The sequence below is a fragment of the Crinia signifera genome, chromosome 6, assembly GCF_055691185.1.
Source record: "Crinia signifera chromosome 6, ASM5569118v1, whole genome shotgun sequence".
NCBI lineage: Eukaryota > Metazoa > Chordata > Amphibia > Anura > Myobatrachidae > Crinia > Crinia signifera.
The window spans coordinates 283,425,053-283,444,922 of record NC_139222.1 but is presented as its reverse complement, the minus strand read 5'-3'; the positions used below and the strand labels follow the sequence as shown (position 1 = coordinate 283,444,922).

The following is a 19,870-nucleotide window of genomic DNA, read 5'->3' as shown; positions in this document are numbered from 1 at the left end:
GGTCTACCTTAAACAGTAGACCAGTCCACAGGATACGAGTCCCCCTTATATGCATGAGGGATTCGATTGCAAAATTTTATTTCCTCAAATACTGTTAAAACGTTATTACACTATTGTGGTTTTTTATTGCTTTATTTTGGGTACCAATCTAACGAAAATAAGTGAAAATACCTTTGGTCAGCGCCTAAGGAAACTGTCGGTACTTCTTTTTTTGCATCTATCTATGTTTTGTATGATTCGTACAATCTGACGGAATCCTGGGCACCGACTAGCGCTAAATTAATCCAAAAACCTCCTTCTTTGTTACATTCCAACACCGATAACAAAATGAAAAAGTCTATCCCTGTAATAAAGGGCCTTATTCAGACCTGGTGACTAGGCTGTGTATGTTGGGGCAGATGTAACGTACAGAGAGATGGTGGAGGGTCTGTGCATGCGCCAATATGTGCAGGAGGGTCTGTGCATGCGCCAATATGTGCAGGAGGGTCTGTGCATGCGCCAATATGTGCAGGAGGGTCTGTGCATGCGCCAATATGTGCAAACCCCGTGTGCAAATGCCTTCGGCGAGTATCACACTCGCCAAAGAGTTTGCATCGCTGCGTGTCAACCAGAATAAGGTCCTATGTGGATAGCGGTGAAAGGAACGTGGCAGGTGGTGCATTGTGGGTAGTACTAATGTGACAATCAGATAGCTCTGTACACTAACAGTATTTGCAATAATACCGCTGTGCCCATTCTCCATGTCGGCAGCCCCCACCCGGTGTTAGTGCGCTACGCTGTATCAAGATGACAGTTTACAATCTTTATTTATATTTTATTTTGTAGATCGCGCAAGTTGCGAAGATATATATCCGAGTATAATGGTCAGGGAGGTAAATCAGAAAACCACAGTGTGTTCATTTGCAGATAGATCCTCTGATACTGCTTTCGCATCGCATGCAGGGTTGCACCGGGACTTTGAAACAGTTCAGTCCCGGCATGGCCCTGCATTTTGGGATGTTCACATCCCCTCAGCGAACCGGCATTATTGCCATTTCGCTGACGTCATCCGGGGGTGCGGCGGGGAGTCGGCGCATCATCGGGGGCGGGGGAGGAGGCAATGCTTAGAGCTGGCGCTGCTCCAAGCACTGCCTCCTCCATAGTGTGAACAGGAAACGGGTCGTTTGACCCATTCACACTGCACAGCAACACGGCAACAAACCGGTAAGAACCCTTCTTTTTTACCGGTTCGTGTTGCTACCCGTTTGGGGGACCTGGTAACCCCTTTCACATTGCACTAATTACCGCGTCGAACCGGCAAGAAACTGGCTTGTACCCGATAATTCGTTGCGATGTGAAAGGGGTATAAGTAGAATGACAATTGGTTCTATACAGTTCCATGTATTTATTTGGCACATGGGTTGGCGTGGTGCTGTACTGCTGAGTAACCTCTAGATGGCAGCCTTCACAAACACATACAGCACCTTTAAAAATTAGGGTTTTCTATGCAATAATGCTAAGGAGGACTTTTGTTAAAGCTTGGACAGATCACAGTACTAGCCAATCAGCTTCTGTCTTACATTTTACAGACTGGGTTTGAAAAAAATTAGGAGCTGATTGGTTGGTACTTCATCTGTCACAATTTTTATCTCTCTCCAGACTGTGCCCCAATAAGTACTTATTCTAGAGCTGATTTTGTTATGTGTTACTTTCCATGTATGGACTGTGTACGATGTTTATATTTCCATGTACTACTATGTCTATGTGATTATATATTATTATTTATGTTTATCGCTTCAGATTTTATGTGGTGCTTTTGATTTAGTGAAAATAATTAGTTAAACGACTGCAATTATGAAGGCTTCTGCCGTGTACTTTCACTTTGAGCTGTGACCGTTTTTACTTTCACTTTGAGCTGTGACAGTTTTTATCCCACAGACGCTCCACCCCCAGCCCCTATCCGCTCCGACCTCCAATCTCTGTCTTCACATCTCCCTCTCTCCATATCAGCAAGTTTGAAACGGATTGGTGTCCCTGCAAAAATTGCTTTCACTTTCTGTTATGACATCTTTTAGCACACAGAAGAGTCATTTGGTCCATGGAGTGGCCTCTAGTGTTCAGTGGCGGTACTTCATCTCCTAGAGGTGAGGAGTAGTTAGCCTTTTATACAGTATAAATAATCAGGTTATACTGAAGGTCACGTGTATGAATATTTCAATAAGAATCACAGTAAATCAGCAGTTTAATGCACCACCATTCCACCACTGCCTAATACTTGTTCTAAGGGTAATATGTATGTCTTAATTATGAGATCCACCTGTAGTCATACCTGCATTTGTATCATCCTGTCTACACTACTGCAATGCCCCCTACCTGGGTCTCCTAGCAAAAGAATTGCACCGATTACAGCTGGTACAGACTTCAGCTGCCAGGGTATGGTAGTTGCTAAATTGTAGTGGTCTAAAGGACCTTCCACGCCCAGAGGGAGGAGCAAGGCTGGGGGGCTTGCGCCTTCACTATCAACGCCACCACTATTTGTCTTTAGTAACCAGGTGGTGAGTGGAGCGACCCACCGTGCCCGAAGTGTGGCGAGCGAAGCAAGCCTGTAAGGGCCCATTTGGGACCCTTGTTCTGACCTTGCTCCTGCTCTCTCCATCCCCTCTCCTCCCCTGTGATGTCAGGAGGTCCCTTAGCACACTTGAATTTAGACCTAACCGCCAGGGCCTACCAGCCCTGATCCAACCACAATACACCCATTCTCTACTCCCTCCACTGGTTGCCTATAAGGTGGGGAATTGTCTTCAAGATTGGCTTAAGGTCCATACACACTGGGCAATTTTGCCCAGTGTGTGTGGATAACGAATATTGCTGGGCTGACATCGCTCAGTGCATACACACTAAGCATGTTTCAACTGTTTAAGCGATTTTCCCCAGGACGCTTTGGAACGCCATCCACTACACCGCTCATCTGCTGGTAATGCGGGACCACGCTCACCGCTCATCGCTGCCCCATACACACTGGGCAGCTTTCGGCTCAAAGTCACACAGTGTATAGGCCTTTAGTGACTTTCACATGCCTACATGGGCAGAGCCAGAGGTACCTGCAGCAGCTTCTGATTCCATACTGTCCCATCCAATTACTGTGATGGGGGCAATTACTGCACCTAGGATCTCATGGGGTCATCTGGGGCTGAGTTTCCAGCTTTGTGGCTCAGTCTGGTATTATATACCATTGCTATTGTTGTCAGAATTGGAACCACTTGCCCGGAAACCCCCTTCTCTTGGCGAGTGGTTCAAATGACGACAAGCACTTGCCTATGCATCCAATGGCGTATAGTAACCACATCCCACATACAGGGCCTCATTAATTCAGTGCCGGGCGCAATTTGTTTTAAGAGCAAATGTAAAATGCGCCAGAGATACAAAATGAGCATTTTGCTACCTATGAAGAGTTGTCCAAAAATCTGATATGAAGTCATCTCTATATAGGAAGCAAATCCACCTACCTTCCCAAGGGAATAACAGGAGCAGATGAAATACTACAGGAGGTGTGCTTTTATTGGTTCACGCAAATAACTGGGTGTGTCTTAGCCTCATTTGGCGAATCAGACGTGACCAGTGGCTTTCATCATCAGTGAACAACTTGCACCTGTTCTTGAATGTGTTTTTTTATTATTTTAATATAAAGCATGTCTGATTTATAGACTTTTGTTACCTCTGTATCTTTGGGGCTTATGGTTAATACTTTGCACGGTTCTGAGATCTTCAGAAGATGGGGTTCCGCCCGTTGGCCTCTCGGTGAAGCAGAAAGCATGTCTATTGCAGTAGTAGCCGGTGGGTAACTATATACATCACCCCAGTGTCTGCTATTAACCCATTACATGCCTGCAGTCCAACACGAGAACTGCCTTGGCTTCAGGCCTGGATAGGTCACATATCTGACTTAAGATAAAATCTGTTTGGCTGAGATCCCAGCAAATACAAATGCTGTGAACGAGACCCCTTCCCGGGGCACAGCGAGACGCCATGTATCACAGATAGAGGTGTGTCTGAGGGCTCATTCAGACCGGCCCTCTCTGGTTACCTGGCTGACCCCCTAAGTAGGTACATACTGTTCCAGTGGCCTGTTTACATAGCGCGTGCTTAACCAGACGGACGGCTGAATAATGGCTGAGAGTACATCATGCATCAGTACACATTAATCCCCGTCAGTCATGTTGTTTGTAAGGTGACCGGGGATGTTAGCTGACACATCTGTGATGTATCCTATCTTTCTGCTACATCTGTGCCCCGACATGCCGGCCTATTGTCCCAGACCACTCTCGCTCTCCTGGAATCTGAGAGTGACGCAGTCACTCGCTTTCCCAGCGAATCGCGACATTGTACACATACCCTCCAACATGACCCATTCCATTAGGTACAAAATGCTCTGTTCCTGGACTTCCCTGCCAGTGGCAGTTACAGAGGTTGGACTCCAGCACAGTCCAAAATTCAATGAGGGGGGCCAGGACAGTGATGCTTGGGGTGGTATTAGGTGTGGCTCCCCTTTATGAATATTGGACTGTGCTGCAGCCCCACTTCTGCAACTGCCACTGGTAAGGAAGTTACCAAAATCGCCCATTATCGCACTTTTTAAAATCGCATTTTTTGCTGTGAATTCGCATATTTAATGAGCTGCATGCTCCGGGCAAAAAAGTGCGATATGGTCCGATAATGGGCGATTTTTAGTCATGAAAATGTGTGAATGTGAAGAAATGTGCGGGAAAAAAAAATGACGTGAGGTCCCCCCTCCTGAGCATAACCAGCCCCGGGCTTATTGAGCCGCACCTGGTTCCAAAAATACAGGGGACAAAATATCTGGGGATCCCCGTATTTTGAATCCAAGTCCGGCTCAATGAGCTGGTTATGCTCAGGAGGGGGAACCCCACGCCATTTAAAAAAAATTAAATTAAGTTTTACACATTTTTTAAGACAGGACCATGCACAGATCTCCATGATCTGTGCAGGGTTCTGGCCAATTCGCCTGTCAGAACCTGGTCTGCATGTGTGGCGATTTTTAGTAACATTTTCCTGTTTTCATCTCATTAAATATGTGATTTGTATACTTTATAATGGGAAAACATCTCAATGCGAGTTCCGGCGTTACTAAAAATCGCACCTGCAGAATGTGCGATTTTGCGGCAAAATCCGTGGTTTTTGCCATGTTTCGCATCTCATTAAGGGCGGGATGTATTAAAATACATCGCCGCCCTTCGCGCCCCCCCCGCCGCGATGCCGCCGCATATGTACTAACATATGCGGCTGGCATCGCGATGCGGTGACGGAGCCCCCCCGCGATACCTGTACTGTGGTCTGCGGGGGGGCTCCGTCACCTCCCAGCCGGCTTTTGCTGCTTTCACGCCGGGGACAGCTAAGCAAGCTGTCCCCGGCGCTTCCTCCTCCCCCTGCAGCCGGAAGGACGTCCGGCTGCGTTGCTAGGGGGAGGAAGGGCTTACCTTCCGGGGTCCAGGAGGACCTGCAAGAAGGTAAGCCCAAGGGAGAGGGGAGAGGGGGGGTCGGCGAGGCGGCGGGGTTGCGGCGACGCGGCGGGTGGCGAAAAGAAGCCCATAGGCTTCTATAGGGTATCGCCACCCAAAGGTGGCGATACCCTGCCCTGCGGTGACGTGGCGAACGGGTTTTAGTACATAGGAAAATGCGGTAAAACGGGGGTTTTACCGCATTTTCCCTTTAGTACATCTCGCCCTAAATATGCAATCTCGGAATACCGTGCGATTTTGGCAATTTTTGGCAAAAAAAAATTGCACAAATCAAATTTTCGCATCTCATTAAAAGTCACCCAGAGCATTTTGTACCTAATGGAATTGGTCATTTTGGAGGGTACGTGTACAGTGGAGGGGGTGGTGGCACTACGATGACGTGATTGATGTCACCATGATCCCCATTGGGTCTTTTCTTAACACTGGAGGCTTAGGGGCCCATTTACTAATTATTGGGGTTTTGACCTGATAATTATAATTTTTCTATTGTTGCTATTTGCAGAGTGGACTCGCACAATGACACGGGTTGGGATCATTTGGTCTATAGCATGATGGTCGACAGTCATTAGGTTGACACCATTATGTCGACATGGGTCTAGGTCGACATGGGAAAAGGTCGACATGGGAAAAGGTTGACATGGTTCTAGGTCGAAAGGTCATTAGTTCGACAGGTCGTTAGTTCGACAGGTCATTAGTTCGACAATGTCTAGGTCGACAGTAATACGGTTGACATGGGGTTTTTCACAGTTTTTTGACCTGGTTGTCAAAACAGTCGACATGGACACAGTTTAAAGTGCACCGCATCCCCTCGCATCGCTCGCTGCGCTCGGCACACTATTTTATTCTCCCACCACACCCTAGTGGATAGTAGGGCATGAACTACCGCCTGTCGGCACATGTCGGCTCGAAAAACAGTGATAAACCCTATGTCTACCTTTTGACCTAGAACCATGTCGACCTTTTCCCATGTCGACCTAATGGCGTCGACCTAATGACTGTCGACCATCATGCTATAGACCAAATGACCGTATCCCAATGACAGACCAGATGGTTACACTGTGTACGCCTGGCTTTTTGCTTCCCCTACTGTGAGATTGGGGACAGGGAATGCTGTGTTTTCGCACCTGTCTGTGGGGTTGTCACAGGAGGTGTTGTGGAAAATGTGTGAGCTGTAAAACTCTGAATAACTTGTGGGAAATTTACGACCTGTTACTAAACAAGGGAAGAAAGGGGACTGTATAGGGGGAAGATGTGCACGGACAGCTGTGTCCCAAATACAGTCAGCGCTGGAAGTGTCGGATACTTGGACAGCGCGGAGGTGGACTGAGAGGAGCTTCCCTGGGAAGTAACAGGCCCCACAGACGCTGGTTATTCAATGATCAAAGCCAAATTAGTGTCATTCGTCCCATGAGCCTGATTCATACCTGCTCCGCCAGGTCCGGATTCGGACGTTGGGCGATAGGCTGGCCACTGTACATGTGCATTTCTCGTAATGTGCATGTGCAGGGCCCAGCTGCGAGCGCCTTTGGCAAACTTCTGTATTTGCAGTCTGATTGGCAGACAGGGGACGTGCAGGGGTGGATCCCCAGTGTTTCATGGGCGTGCCCACATTTTTGTGGGTGCGCCCATAGAAACGCTGTTAGTGCCTGGTGAACGCACGTTCCTTTGCCTGCTAGGGGAGGGTGCAGGATGCCGCCACCTGCCTAAAATCACTCAAATCCTCGCAGCCGCCAAGTGACTCCTGGGTTACACGGGGGCTGCGAGCGGTGCGGAGAGGAGAAAAGATAATTTGACGATAAGTAACCATCAAATGACTTCCAAGCGAGCACTTTGGACTGGATGTGTACCCATACACATCAGTTTACAGCCCTGCACAGGGGTACAGACAGGCCGGACATATGCGCAGTATATCAATAATTGCACAGTCTTTGAATTCACAGCCGTGCGATCCTGTCTGAATTAGGCCCACAGTTAGTGTGCAGATAGTGTACGGATGGTTCCATGGTGTCTGAATGATGCTGCATTCAGCTCCCGGCTATAGTAATACTCGGATAATCATGTTCCCCTCTGGCACCCTCTCGCAGTAAGTGTATGGGAATTCCTGGTACTAAATACCACTTCAGAGACCATTGGTACTAACAGCAGCTCCTGCTCCCAGCACATGACTGAAGGGGGGAAATGGATTCCGTTACTGAAGTACTAAGTATATATAAGTTGTGCACAAGTGTTCCACGTTATGTTCTGTCACTTCCATAGGATAATAAATCCTTCATTGGTGAAAGTAAGAATCCAGTGTGCCTCGCAATGTGTGTGACGTAGACTGCTAGCTCCGATGGTTCCCCAGCTCACACAGCTGCATGGTCTGTTCCCTCATTACAGAGCTACATTGGTAATGACGCACCCACAATGCTGCATTTTAGCCTGTGTAAATCACAGTGCCGGCATCAAAGTAAGTATCTTAAGCTGTCCACACGCGGGAAGATTTTTTAAACAATATGGCCGTTTTTGACTGATAGGAACAACTAATCATATAAAAATTGTCCGCGTGTGGGAGCGTGGCTGTACACTGCAGTAACTGGGAGCATGGCAGTACTATTCAGTAACTGGGAGCGTGGCTGTACTCTTCAGTAACTGGGAGCATGGCAGTACTCTTCAGTAACTGGGAGCATGGTTGTACTCTGCAGTAACTGGGAGAGAGGCTGTACTCTTCAGTAACTGGTAGCGTGGCTGTACTCTTCAGTAACTGGGAGCATGGTTGTACTCTGCAGTAACTGGTAGCGTGGCTGTACTCTTCAGTAACTGGGAGCATGGTTGTACTCTGCAGTAACTGGGAGCATGGCTGTACTCTTCAGTAACTGGGAGCATGGTTGTACTCTGCAGTAACTGGGAGCATGGCTGTACTCTTCAGTAACTGGGAGAGAGGCTGTGCTCTTCAGTAACTGGGAGCGTTGCTGTACTCTGCAGTAACTGGGAGCGTGGCTGTACTCTGCAGTAACTGGGAGCGTGACTGTACTCTGCAGTAACTGGGAGCGTGGCTGTACTCTGCAGTAACTGGGAGCGTGGCTGTACTCTTCAGTAACTGGGAGCGTGGCTGTACTCTTCAGTAACTGGGAGCGTGGCAGTACTCTTTAGTAACTGGGAGAGAGGCTGTACTCTTCAGTAACTGGGAGCGTGGCTGTACTCTTCAGTAACTGGGAGCGTGACTGTACTCTTCAGTAACTGGGAGCGTGGCTGTACTCTTCAGTAACTGGGAGAGAGGCTGTTCTCTTCAGTAACTGGGAGCGTGGCTGTACTCTTCAGTAACTGGGAGCGTGGCTGTACTCTTCAGTAACTGGGAGCGTGGCTGTACTCTTCAGTAACTGGGAGCGTGGCTGTACTCTGCAGTAACTGGGAGTGTGACTGTACTCTGCAGTAACTGGGAGCGTGGCTGTACTCTGCAGTAACTGGGAGCGTGGCTGTACTCTTCAGTAACTGGGAGCATGGCTGTACTCTTCAGTAACTGGGAGCGTGGCTGTACTCTTCAGTAACTGGGAGAGAGGCTGTTCTCTTCAGTAACTGGGAGTGTGGCTGTACTCTTCAGTAACTGGGAGAGAGGCTGTTCTCTTCAGTAACTGGGAGCGTGGCTGTACTCATCAGTAACTGGGAGCAGTATGGCAGTACTCTTCAGTAACTGGGAGCGTGGCTGTACTCTGCAGTAACTGGGAGCAGTATGGCTGTACTCTTCAGTAACTGGGAGCATGGCTGTACTCTTCAGTAACTGGGAGCGTGGCTGTACTCTGCAGTAACTGGGAGCGTGGCTGTACTCTGCAGTAACTGGGAGAGAGGCTGTACTCTGCAGTAACTGGGAGCGTGGCTGTACTCTTCAGTAACTGGGAGCTTGGCTGTACTCTGCAGTAACCGGGAGCGTGGCTGTACTCTGCAGTAACCGGGAGCGTGGCTGTACTCTGCAGTAACTGGGAGCGTGGCTGTACTCTGCAGTAACTGGGAGCGTGGCTGTACTCTGCAGTAACTGGGAGAGAGGCTGTACTCTTCAGTAACTGGGAGCGTGGCTGTACTCTGCAGTAACTGGGAGAGAGGCTGTACTCTTCAGTAACTGGTAGCGTGGCTGTACTCTTCAGTAACTGGGAGCGTGGCTGTACTCTGCAGTAACTGGGAGCATGGCTGTACTCTTCAGTAACTGGGAGAGAGGCTGTGCTCTTCAGTAACTGGGAGCGTGGCTGTACTCTGCAGTAACTGGGAGCGTGGCTGTACTCTGCAGTAACTGGGAGCGTGACTGTACTCTGCAGTAACTGGGAGCGTGGCTGTACTCTTCAGTAACTGGGAGCGTGGCTGTACTCTTCAGTAACTGGGAGCGTGGCAGTACTCTTTAGTAACTGGGAGAGAGGCTGTACTCTTCAGTAACTGGGAGCGTGGCTGTACTCTTCAGTAACTGGGAGCGTGGCTGTACTCTTCAGTAACTAGGAGAGAGGCTGTTCTCTTCAGTAACTGGGAGCGTGGCTGTACTCTTCAGTAACTGGGAGCGTAGCTGTACTCTTCAGTAACTGGGAGCGTTGCTGTACTCTTCAGTAACTGGGAGCATGGCTGTACTCTTCAGTAACTGGGAGCGTGGCTGTACTCTTCAGAAACTGGGAGCAGTATGGCTGTACTCTTCAGTAACTGGGAGCGTGGCTGTACTCTGCAGTAACTGGGAGCATGGCTGTACTCTTCAGTAACTGGGAGCGTGGCTGTACTCTTCAGTAACTGGGAGCGTGGCTGTACTCTTCAGTAACTGGGAGAGAGGCTGTTCTCTTCAGTAACTGGGAGCGTGGCTGTACTCTTCAGTAACTGGAAGAGAGGCTGTTCTCTTCAGTAACTGGAAGCGTGGCTGTACTCTTCAGTAACTGCGAGCAGTATGGCAGTTCTCTTCAGTAACTGGGAGCGTGGCTGTACTCTGCAGTAACTGGGAGCAGTATGGCTGTACTCTTCAGTAACTGGGAGCGTGGCTGTACTCTTCAGTAACTGGGAGCGTGGCTGTACTCTGCAGTAACTGGGAGCGTGGCTGTACTCTGCAGTAACTGGGAGCGTGGCTGTACTCTTCAGTAACTGGGAGCGTGGCTGTACTCTTCAGTAACTGGGAGCGTGGCTGTACTCTTCAGTAACTGGGAGCGTGGCTGTACTCTTCAGTAACTGGGAGCGTGGCTGTACTCTGCAGTAACTGGGAGCAGTATGGCTGTACTCTTCAGTAACTGGGAGCGTGGCTGTACTCTTCAGTAACTGGGAGCGTGGCTGTACTCTTCAGTAACCGGGAGCGTTGCTGTACTCTTCAGTAACTGCTAGCGTGGCTGTACTCTTCAGTAACTTGGAGCGTGGCTGTACTCTTCAGTAACTGGGAGCGTGAATGTACTCTTCAGTAACTGGGAGCGTGGCAGTACTCTTCAGTAACTGGGAGCAGTATGGAAGTACTCTTCAGTATCTGGGAGCGTGGCAGTACTCTTCAGTAACTGGGAGAGAGGCTGTACTCTTCAGTAACTGGGAGCATGGCAGTACTCTTCAGTAACCGGGAGCGTGGCTGTACTCTTCAGTAGCCGGAAGTGTGGCAGTGCTCTTCAGTATCCGGGAGCAGTATGGCTGTACTCTTCAGTAACTGGGAGCAGTATGGCTGTACTCTTCAGTAACTGGGAGCAGTATGGCTGTACTCTTCAGTAACTGGGAGCAGTATGGCTGTACTCTTCAGGTACTGGGAGCATGGCTGTAATCTGCAGTAACCGGGAGCGTGGCTGTGCTCTGCAGTAACCGGGAGCGTGGCAGTACTCTGCAGTAACCGGGAGCGTGGCAGTACTCTTCAGTAACTGGGAGCATGGCAGTACTCTGCAGTAACTGGGAGCAGTATGGCAGTATTCTTCAGTAACTGGGAGCAGTATGGCAGTACTCTGCAGTAACTGGGAGCAGTATGGCAGTATTCTTCAGTAACTGGGAGCAGTATGGCAGTACTCTTCAGTAACTGGGAGCGTGGCTGTACTCTTCAGTAACTGGGAGCGTGGCTGTACTCTTCAGTAACTGGGAGAGTGGCTGTACTCCTCAGTAACTGTGAGCGTGGCTGTACTCTTCAGTAACTGGGAGCGTGGCTGTACTCTTCAGTAACTGGGAGCGTGGCTGTACTCTGCAGTAACTGGGAGCGTGGTTGTACTCTCAGTAACTGGGAGCGTGGCAGTACTCTGCAGTAACTGGGAGCGTGGATGTACTCTTCAGTAACTGGGAGCGTGGCTGTACTCTTCAGTAACTGGGAGCGTGGCTGTACTCTGCAATAACTGGGAGTGTGGCTGTACTCTTCAGTAACTGGGAACGTGGCTGCCATTAGGTTGGTCCCATATAATTAATATGCATTAGTTCTGCAGGGATTGAAATAAAAAAGGAGATTCCTAAAACAATTGGGTGGGTGCAGGTAACCCATTGACTTCTGGTTGGACAGAGGTACAGTATAACTTGCACTGAAGGGGTCCCACCAGCTCCACTACTTGTACTGCCTAATAGGCCAGGTGGGAATGTGTATAATCCGTGCATCCGCTGAATATAGAGCTGTCCCTGATCCCATCTAGCGGTAAAGCTTATTTATTGTGGACAGCGAAACAAACGTTCCTCGATACTTTGTTGTAGTATTGTATTACGGAGGGCTGGCAAGTGTCTTACATACCAACGTGGTGAGAGGATCTGAAGACTCTTCCGTCCCCTAGCTGGCTGCACAGAGGTTGGCGCTGCTGCCTCCGCTCATGCATCAGTTGGTGAAGATGCGGGAGCAAATGCAGGCGAATGCTAGTTTCAGGCTCGCATCATTGTAGCTCCGCCTCTGTTTTTACAGCTCTGTATAGTGGGGTCGGAGCCACAATGACATGAGAGTGTGGCCACGCCTCAAATTCAACCACCTGCCCTGCCGGCCACTCTGTATGTGTGTCGACTGTTTGTACCTGTCAACATGTTGTACTTGTCGACCTACTGCAGTTCACCTTCTACACCACACCTGGGTAGGAAGTCATTAATAAATCTGTGTTCAGAATTTTGGCTGCACTCCTATTTGTACCAGGCATCGGAACATGACCCGTAACAAGTGCCATCTGTAGATGACATTGCCTAATAGAGGCCTATAGGCTTCTCATTGGCGTGTGCACTGATAGAGATCCAATGAATCCCTCCAAGTGTTCCCTGTCATGTGACACATCAGTGGTTTCAAACTCACGGCCCTCCAGCTGCTGTGGAACTACACGTCCCAGCATGCCCTGCCACAGTTTTAGCAATCCATTATATAAAATCGGTGGCAGGGCATGCTGGGATGTGTAGTTCTGTAACAGCTGGAGGGCCATGAGTTTGACTCCATTGTTCTGCAACATATTGGCAGCTTTTGTGAAGTGCGCTCTCCTTTGATCTGTTCTAGATACATAACGGTGTTATTATCGCCACTATGTACCCGATAAATGCCGGCATGGTTATCATGCATACCACATGCCCGCCATTCACCCATATAGTATCTGTGGCAACAAACTATCTCTATCAAACATCAGAGTTTTGGAATGTTTGCCAGTTTAGGTTGAGTATCCCTTTTTCAAAATGCTCAGGACAACAAGCATTTTGGATATGGGAATTTTTTCGGATTTTGGAGTATATTTTTTTCCCCTCCCCTGGTGGTGCCCCAATAGTCCCCCGACTCCACAGTGTCCCCTGGCATCCACAGCGGCCTTCAGGATCCTCTTCAGCAGCATAGCAGGAGTGTGTGGGTGCTCCGGTGACATCACCGGCACGCCCGCACACTCAGGCAATGCACCCCTGGGACCGGAGATGCCGCTGAAGAGGACTCCGGAGGCCGCCGTGGACATCGGGGGATGAGGTAAGTATGAAAAAAAAGGGCAGGGGGAGGGGGGGAAGAAACCCCTCCCCCCCCCCCCCAAAAAAACGAAATATTCAAAAAAAACACGGTTTTCAGGGGTGTGGATCGTTTTATCGACCATAGTTAGGTCAACAGTCATTAGGTCAACACCGTTGGGTTGACAGGTGGGAAGGTCGACAGGGTTCTAGGTCGACATGGATCAAGATCGACAGGTGTCTAGGTCAACATGGGTTTAGGTCGACATATGCATTAGGTCGCCATGAGTAAGGTCGCTAGGTCGACATGGGTTTTTTCACTGTTTTTTTACCCGAATGTCGACACAGTCGACATGGGCACAGTTGGAAGTTGCTGCGCTCAGCACACTATTTTATTCTCCCACCACACCCTAGTGGATGGTAGGGCATGAAATACCGCCTGTTGGCACATGTCGGCTCAAAAAACTGTGAAAAACCCATGTCAACCTAACGACCTGTCAACCTAACCCATGTCGACCTAAAGCATATGTCGACATTGTACCATGTCGACCTTGTCCCATGTCGACCTAGACACCTGTCGACCTTGACCCCTGTCGACCTAGAACCCTGTCGACCTTCCCACCTGTCGACCCAACGGTTTCGACCATAGCGCTCATGTGCAAGGACACCCTGCAATTGCTGGCCGTATGCAAGTTAATTGACTAGAAGCCGGCTTTTATGGGTGTCACCCCGCCATTTTTTGGGCGTGTCAGGAAAAATGTAGACGGGTCCAGGCATTATCATGGAGGGTCTGTGACATCAGCGCTGGCTGTGATCAGCCTGTTTCTATCGCACCCGCCATGTAAGTCCTGGGCTACACTCAGACTGCATAGGCCGAAATATATTTCCGCAAGCTTGCACAGGATATGGTCATTGGGTCACCAACAAGTGGTTAGACAGTCATTAGGTCGACATGGGTCTAGGTCGACATGGGTTAGGTCGGCAGGATCCTTAGGTCATGTCATTAGGTCGACAGTTTTGACTTCTGACATAACCCATGTTGACCTAATAACCCAATTGATCTTATGACCCTGTTGACCTAGACCCATGTCGACATTCCTGCATGTCGACCTAAATGCATGTCGATCTTATGGTGTCGACCTAATGACTGTCTAACAACTTGCTGGTGATCAACTGATTCACATCCGCTTGGGATTCGACTCTGGTGGAGCTGCTGCTATCGGATCACAGGGCGCTGAAAATGTGCAGATGTGCGATCAATGCTGAATAACTTCCTTTGTTACTACTCCCGCAATACACAGTACTGATACTTTTATTTCTGTTGCTGAATATTTCTTTTCTATATATATATATATATATAGAATGTGAGCTCTCCCGAGCAGGGCCCTCCTCCCTCATGTGCTTTTCCTTCTCTTACTTAAACCATCTTTGATGCCAACAAATCCTATGGTTTTCTGCCCCCTGATACTTACTGTATGTCAGTGTCCTCTGCTGATGCAGCTATGGTTATGTGCCCTGTACTTGTCCTCTATTGTATTCAGCTGTAAGTCACTGTCTCCCGGGTTATATAGTCTGTAATAGGGTGCTGCGGATCCCTTGTTCTCTGCCCCCTGATACTTATGTCAGTGTCCTCTGCTGATGCAGCTATGGTTATGTGCCCTGTACTTGTCCTCTATTGTATACAGCTGTCAGTCACTGTATCCTGGGTTATATACTCTGTAATAGGGCGCTGCGGATCCCTTGTTCTCTGCCCCCTGATACTTATGTCAGTGCCCCCTGCTGATGCAGCTATGGTTATATACCCTGTACTTGTCCTCTATTGTATTCAGCTGTAAGTCACTGTCTCCTGGGTTATATACTCTGTAATAGGGTGCTGTGGATCCCTTGTTCTCTGCCCCTGATACTTATGTCAGTGTTCTCTGCTGATGCAGCTATGGTTATGTGTCCTGCACTTGTCATCTATTGTATTCACCTGTAACTCACTGTCTCCTGGGTTATATACTGTGTAATAGGGTGCTGCGGATCCCTTGTTCTCTGCCCCCTGATACTTATGTCAGTGCCGCCTGCTGATGCAGCTATGGTTATGTGCCCTGTACTTGTCCTCTATTGTACTCAGCCTTAAGTCACTGTCTCCTGGGTTAAAAACTCTGCAATAGGGTGCTGCGGATCCCTTGTTCTCTGCCCCCTGATACTTATGTCAGTGCCCCCTACTGATGCAGCTATGGTTATGTGCCCTGCACTTGTCCTCTATTGTATTCAGCTGTAAGTCACTGTCTCCTGGGTTATATACTCTGTAATAGGGTGCTGCGGATCCCTTGTTCTCTGCCCCTGATACTTATGTCAGTGTTCTCTGCTGATGCAGCTATGGTCATGTGCCCTGTACTTGTCCTCTATTGTACTCAGCTGTAAGTCACTGTCTCCTGGGTTATATACTCTGCAATAGGGTGCTGCGGATCCCTTGTTCTCTTCCCCCTGATACTTATGTCAGTGCCCCCTACTGATGCAGCTATGGTTATGTGCTCTGCACTTCTCCTCTATTGTATTCAGCTGTAAGTCACTGTCTCCTGGATTATATACTCTGTAATAGGGTGCTGCGAATCCCTTGTTCTCTGCCCCCTGATACTTATGTCAGTGTCCTCTGCTGATGCAGCTATGGTTATGTGCCCTGTACTCGTCCTCTATTGTATTCAGCTGTAAGTCACTGTCTCCTGGATTATATACTCTGTAATAGGGTGCTGCGGATCCCTTGTTCTCTGCCCCCTGATACTTATGTCAGTGTCCCCTGCTGATGCAGCTATGGTTATGTGCTCTGCACTTCTCCTCTATTGTATTCAGCTGTAAGTCACTGTCTCCTAGATTATATACTCTGTAATAGGTCACCGCAGATCCCTTGTTCTCTGCCCCCGGATACTTATGTCAGTGCCACCTGCTGATGTAGATATGGTTATGTGCCCTGCACTTGTCCTCTATTGTATTCAGCTGTAAGTCACTGTCTCCTAGGTTATATACTCTGTAATAGGATGCTGCGGATCCCTTGTTCTCTGCCCCCTGATACTTACGTCAGTGTCCCCTACTGATGCAGCTATGGTTATGTGCTCTGCACTTCTCCTCTATTGTATTCAGCTGTAAGTCACTGTCTCCTGGGTTATATACTCTGTAATAGGGTGCTGTGGATCCCTTGTTCTCTGCCCCCTGATACTTATGTCAGTGTCCCCTGCTGATGCAGCTATGGTTATGTGCTCTGCACTTGTCCTCTATTGTATTCAGCTGTAAGTCACTGTCTCCTGGATTATATACCCTGTAATAGGGTGCTGCGGATCCCTTGTTCTCTGCCCCCTGATACTTATGTCAGTGTACTCTGCTGATGCAGTTATGGTTATGTGTCCTGTACTTGTCCTCTATTGTATTCAGCTGTCAGTCACTGTCTCCTGGATTATATACTCTGTAATAGGGCGCTGCGGATCCCTTGTTCTCTGCCCCCTGATACTTATGTCAGTGTCCTCTGCAGATGCAGCTATGGTTATGTGCCCTGTACCTGTCCTCTATTGTATGTAACTGTAAGTCACTGTCTCCTGGATTATATACTCTGTAATAGGGCGCTGCGGATCCCTTGTTCTCTGCCCCTGATACTTATGTCAGTGCCCTCTGCTGATACAGCTATGGTTATGTGCCCTGTACTTGTCCTCTATTGTATACAGCTGTCAGTCACTGTCTCCTGGGTTATATACTCTGTAATAGGGCGCTGCGGATCCCTTTTTCTCTGCCCCCTGATACTTATGTCAGTGCCCCCTGCTGATACAGCTATGGTTATGTGCCCTGTACTTGTCCTCTATTGTATTCAGTTGTCAGTCACTGTTTTGCTTATTCAGTTATGTACTCTGTAATTGGGCGCCACAGATCCCTTGTGGCGCCATATAGACAAAGGATAATAATAATATAACCAATTACATAACAGAATGAAAGGAAAGAAATCGCTCTAGAAATGAGTAAAATATGTATCTGCAGACATATCCGGAGTTTAGATTCTTGTATCAAACTTTTGTGCCACCTCCCAAAAATGAGTATAAATGAATTATTTCCGGATATATCCCGCTATTTGCGTTGTTGCACCTGTTCCCTTGCGGCGTTCCTAAGGCCTAAATCCCCCCGAGGTTTGTAGCACTTTCTCTTTTCTGTTTGTATTGAGGAAACGGTGAGGTATTTGGAGCCATTTATAAATAGCAGTACACAGCATGGTAAGACGTGAATGCTGCTGCAGCTACTTTGCTGGCTGTGAATGTAACACATCCAATTATAACGAGAGAAGCGAGCATGCCTGGGAATCATTCTCCACGGGTTGGAAGGCCTGAGAGCTGGGGCTGTCAGTAGCCAAAGCAGGAGGAGACAGCGACCATATGGAATACACATCAAGTCATATTGTGTGTGTGTGACGGTAACAATCCCGCAGGACGTGTGACGTCCCCTCCGCTTTTTGTGTACCAGCTCGGGGAAAGTTGTGCGGTTTGATGGGAAGAAGGGCTGGAAATACTGGGAGACTATACAGCTGGAGCAATATGTGCGCTCTCCGTGAAGAGGAGGGGAAGTCGTACGACAGGGAGGAATTTCACACCGTACCCGTCTCCACTACTCCGGGGAGTCACGACTCGTTGGAGTAAAGTAGGACTGTCTACTATTTTGAGTAAGGTAGGACTGTCTACTACTTATGGGAACCAAGGTCACTGGGGACAGGGGAGAAATAACTTGTGTGTGCCCCTTCCCATTACCGTAGGGTGAAGCCAGGGTGCGCTTCGCAATGGGGAGACAAGGAGCTCTCTCCCTAGAAAGAAGGGGTTAAACCGTGCACAAGGTTGGGCCGAGTGGATCTGTGTTTGTGTAGAAGCACATTGCGTTCCACATTGCGTTCCACGACGTCTGCACATTATTTAGGTAGAAGTGCTGGAATATGCGCTGTATTACGTATTGCCGATACACGCTGCCATGGTTTATCAGGGACAAATGATCCACAAATACAAGTCACGGAGTCCTCTTAGGGTTTTCGTGTCTTCCGAACGAGATGTATTTGGATTAACGTCGTTTCTGTAAAGTCTCGGAAGTTCGTCTCTGTTCAGTTCTGGATTTTATGGACGTCACAGTAATTTTATTTCCCTGGTTTTGGTCATGAGAGGACACACACGTGTTGGCTACTGTCATACAAGGAATATATAGACCTGTATTACTTCTGTGTCATCATAAGGGGTTCCACCTAACCTGAATCTTTGTGTTGTGTCATTGCTTTTTATTAATTTGGGACTTTTGCCTTCAGACGCCCTGTACGTAACTTAGTAAGCGCCTGGTATGTGAATAGGGAATCGGCGTACGCCTTTATGTATACTTCACATTATGTCAGGTCATTGTGGTGCGCAGTATTACAGAGGGATAAAGAATCATAGATATTTTTTTTTTCATTGTCCATATAAACAATATTGTCTTCACCGATATAATATCGATGTTTCTGCTCAATGTGTTGTAGTATAAATGTATACTGTGACGTTATATTGTTACAGATCATACACATTGTACCATTTGCCGTAGTATTATGCCTGATTATAGACGTTTTGGCCAAATTCCAGCCAAGCTCGTTTCCCGTTGTGTTATTTAGCAGCAGGGGTTTAATTAGATATTTTGAATGTAATTAATTTAAAGCTGTTTTCTTTGGAGAAAAGCGCTATATAACGTTTGTATTATATCATATCATGGAACATTATATTATATCATGTTATATAACACTATTATCATTATCTCACTCTTTATTTACATAGCGTCCGGTTGTAAATATTGGGTATAAACATGATGGGAAGAGTTGGGTTTTACAACCGGACGCTTCGTAAATAAACCCCTTAGAGTTGGAACGGACTAGAGACAAGTATTCACAGCAAATTAAATTAATGGCATTTATAAGAGAAGTACCCGGTCATTGTTTTATGTCAGCCATGGCAAAGAAGGAGCGAATCAGGCCAGACTGACACCTATATATATATATATATATATATATATATATATATATACATACACGCATAAATACATATATATATATATACACAGACAGACATGCATACATACATACATACATACATGCATTCAAACATACATAATTACATACATACATTTATTTATTTATTAACAGTTTCTTATATAGCGCACACATATTCCGCAGCGCTTTACAGAGAATATTTGAACATTCACATCAGTCCCTGCCCCAGTAAAGCTTACAATCTATATTCCCTACCACATGTACACACACACACACACAGACATTCCAGGGTAAATTTTTTTATTGTTGGGAGCCAATTAACCTACCAGTATATTTTTGGATTGTGGGAGGAAACCGGAGCACCCGGAGGAAACCCACGCAAGTACGGGGAGAATATACAAACTCCACACAGTTAAAGCCATGGTGGGAATCGAACCCATGACCTCAGCCCTGTGAGACAGTAATGCTAACCATTACACCATACATAATCATACATACATGCATGCATGCAATA

At 47.8% G+C, this 19,870-nt stretch overlaps 1 protein-coding gene across 2 annotated transcripts in view; it reads left to right on the top strand.

Annotated features, from left to right (window-relative positions):
• RBM20 (RNA binding motif protein 20) overlaps window positions 1-19,870 on the top strand; it is a 216,305-nt gene that overhangs the window by 109,342 nt on the left and 87,093 nt on the right. The window contains exon 1 of one of the 2 annotated variants that reach the window (XM_083149841.1): window positions 17,708-18,029. The exons of the other annotated variant lie outside the window; for it this stretch is intronic. The gene's annotated coding sequence lies outside the window, so the exon portion shown is untranslated. Of the gene's footprint in view, window positions 1-17,707; window positions 18,030-19,870 lie in introns of those variants that run through there. 2 annotated transcript variants of the gene reach the window in all.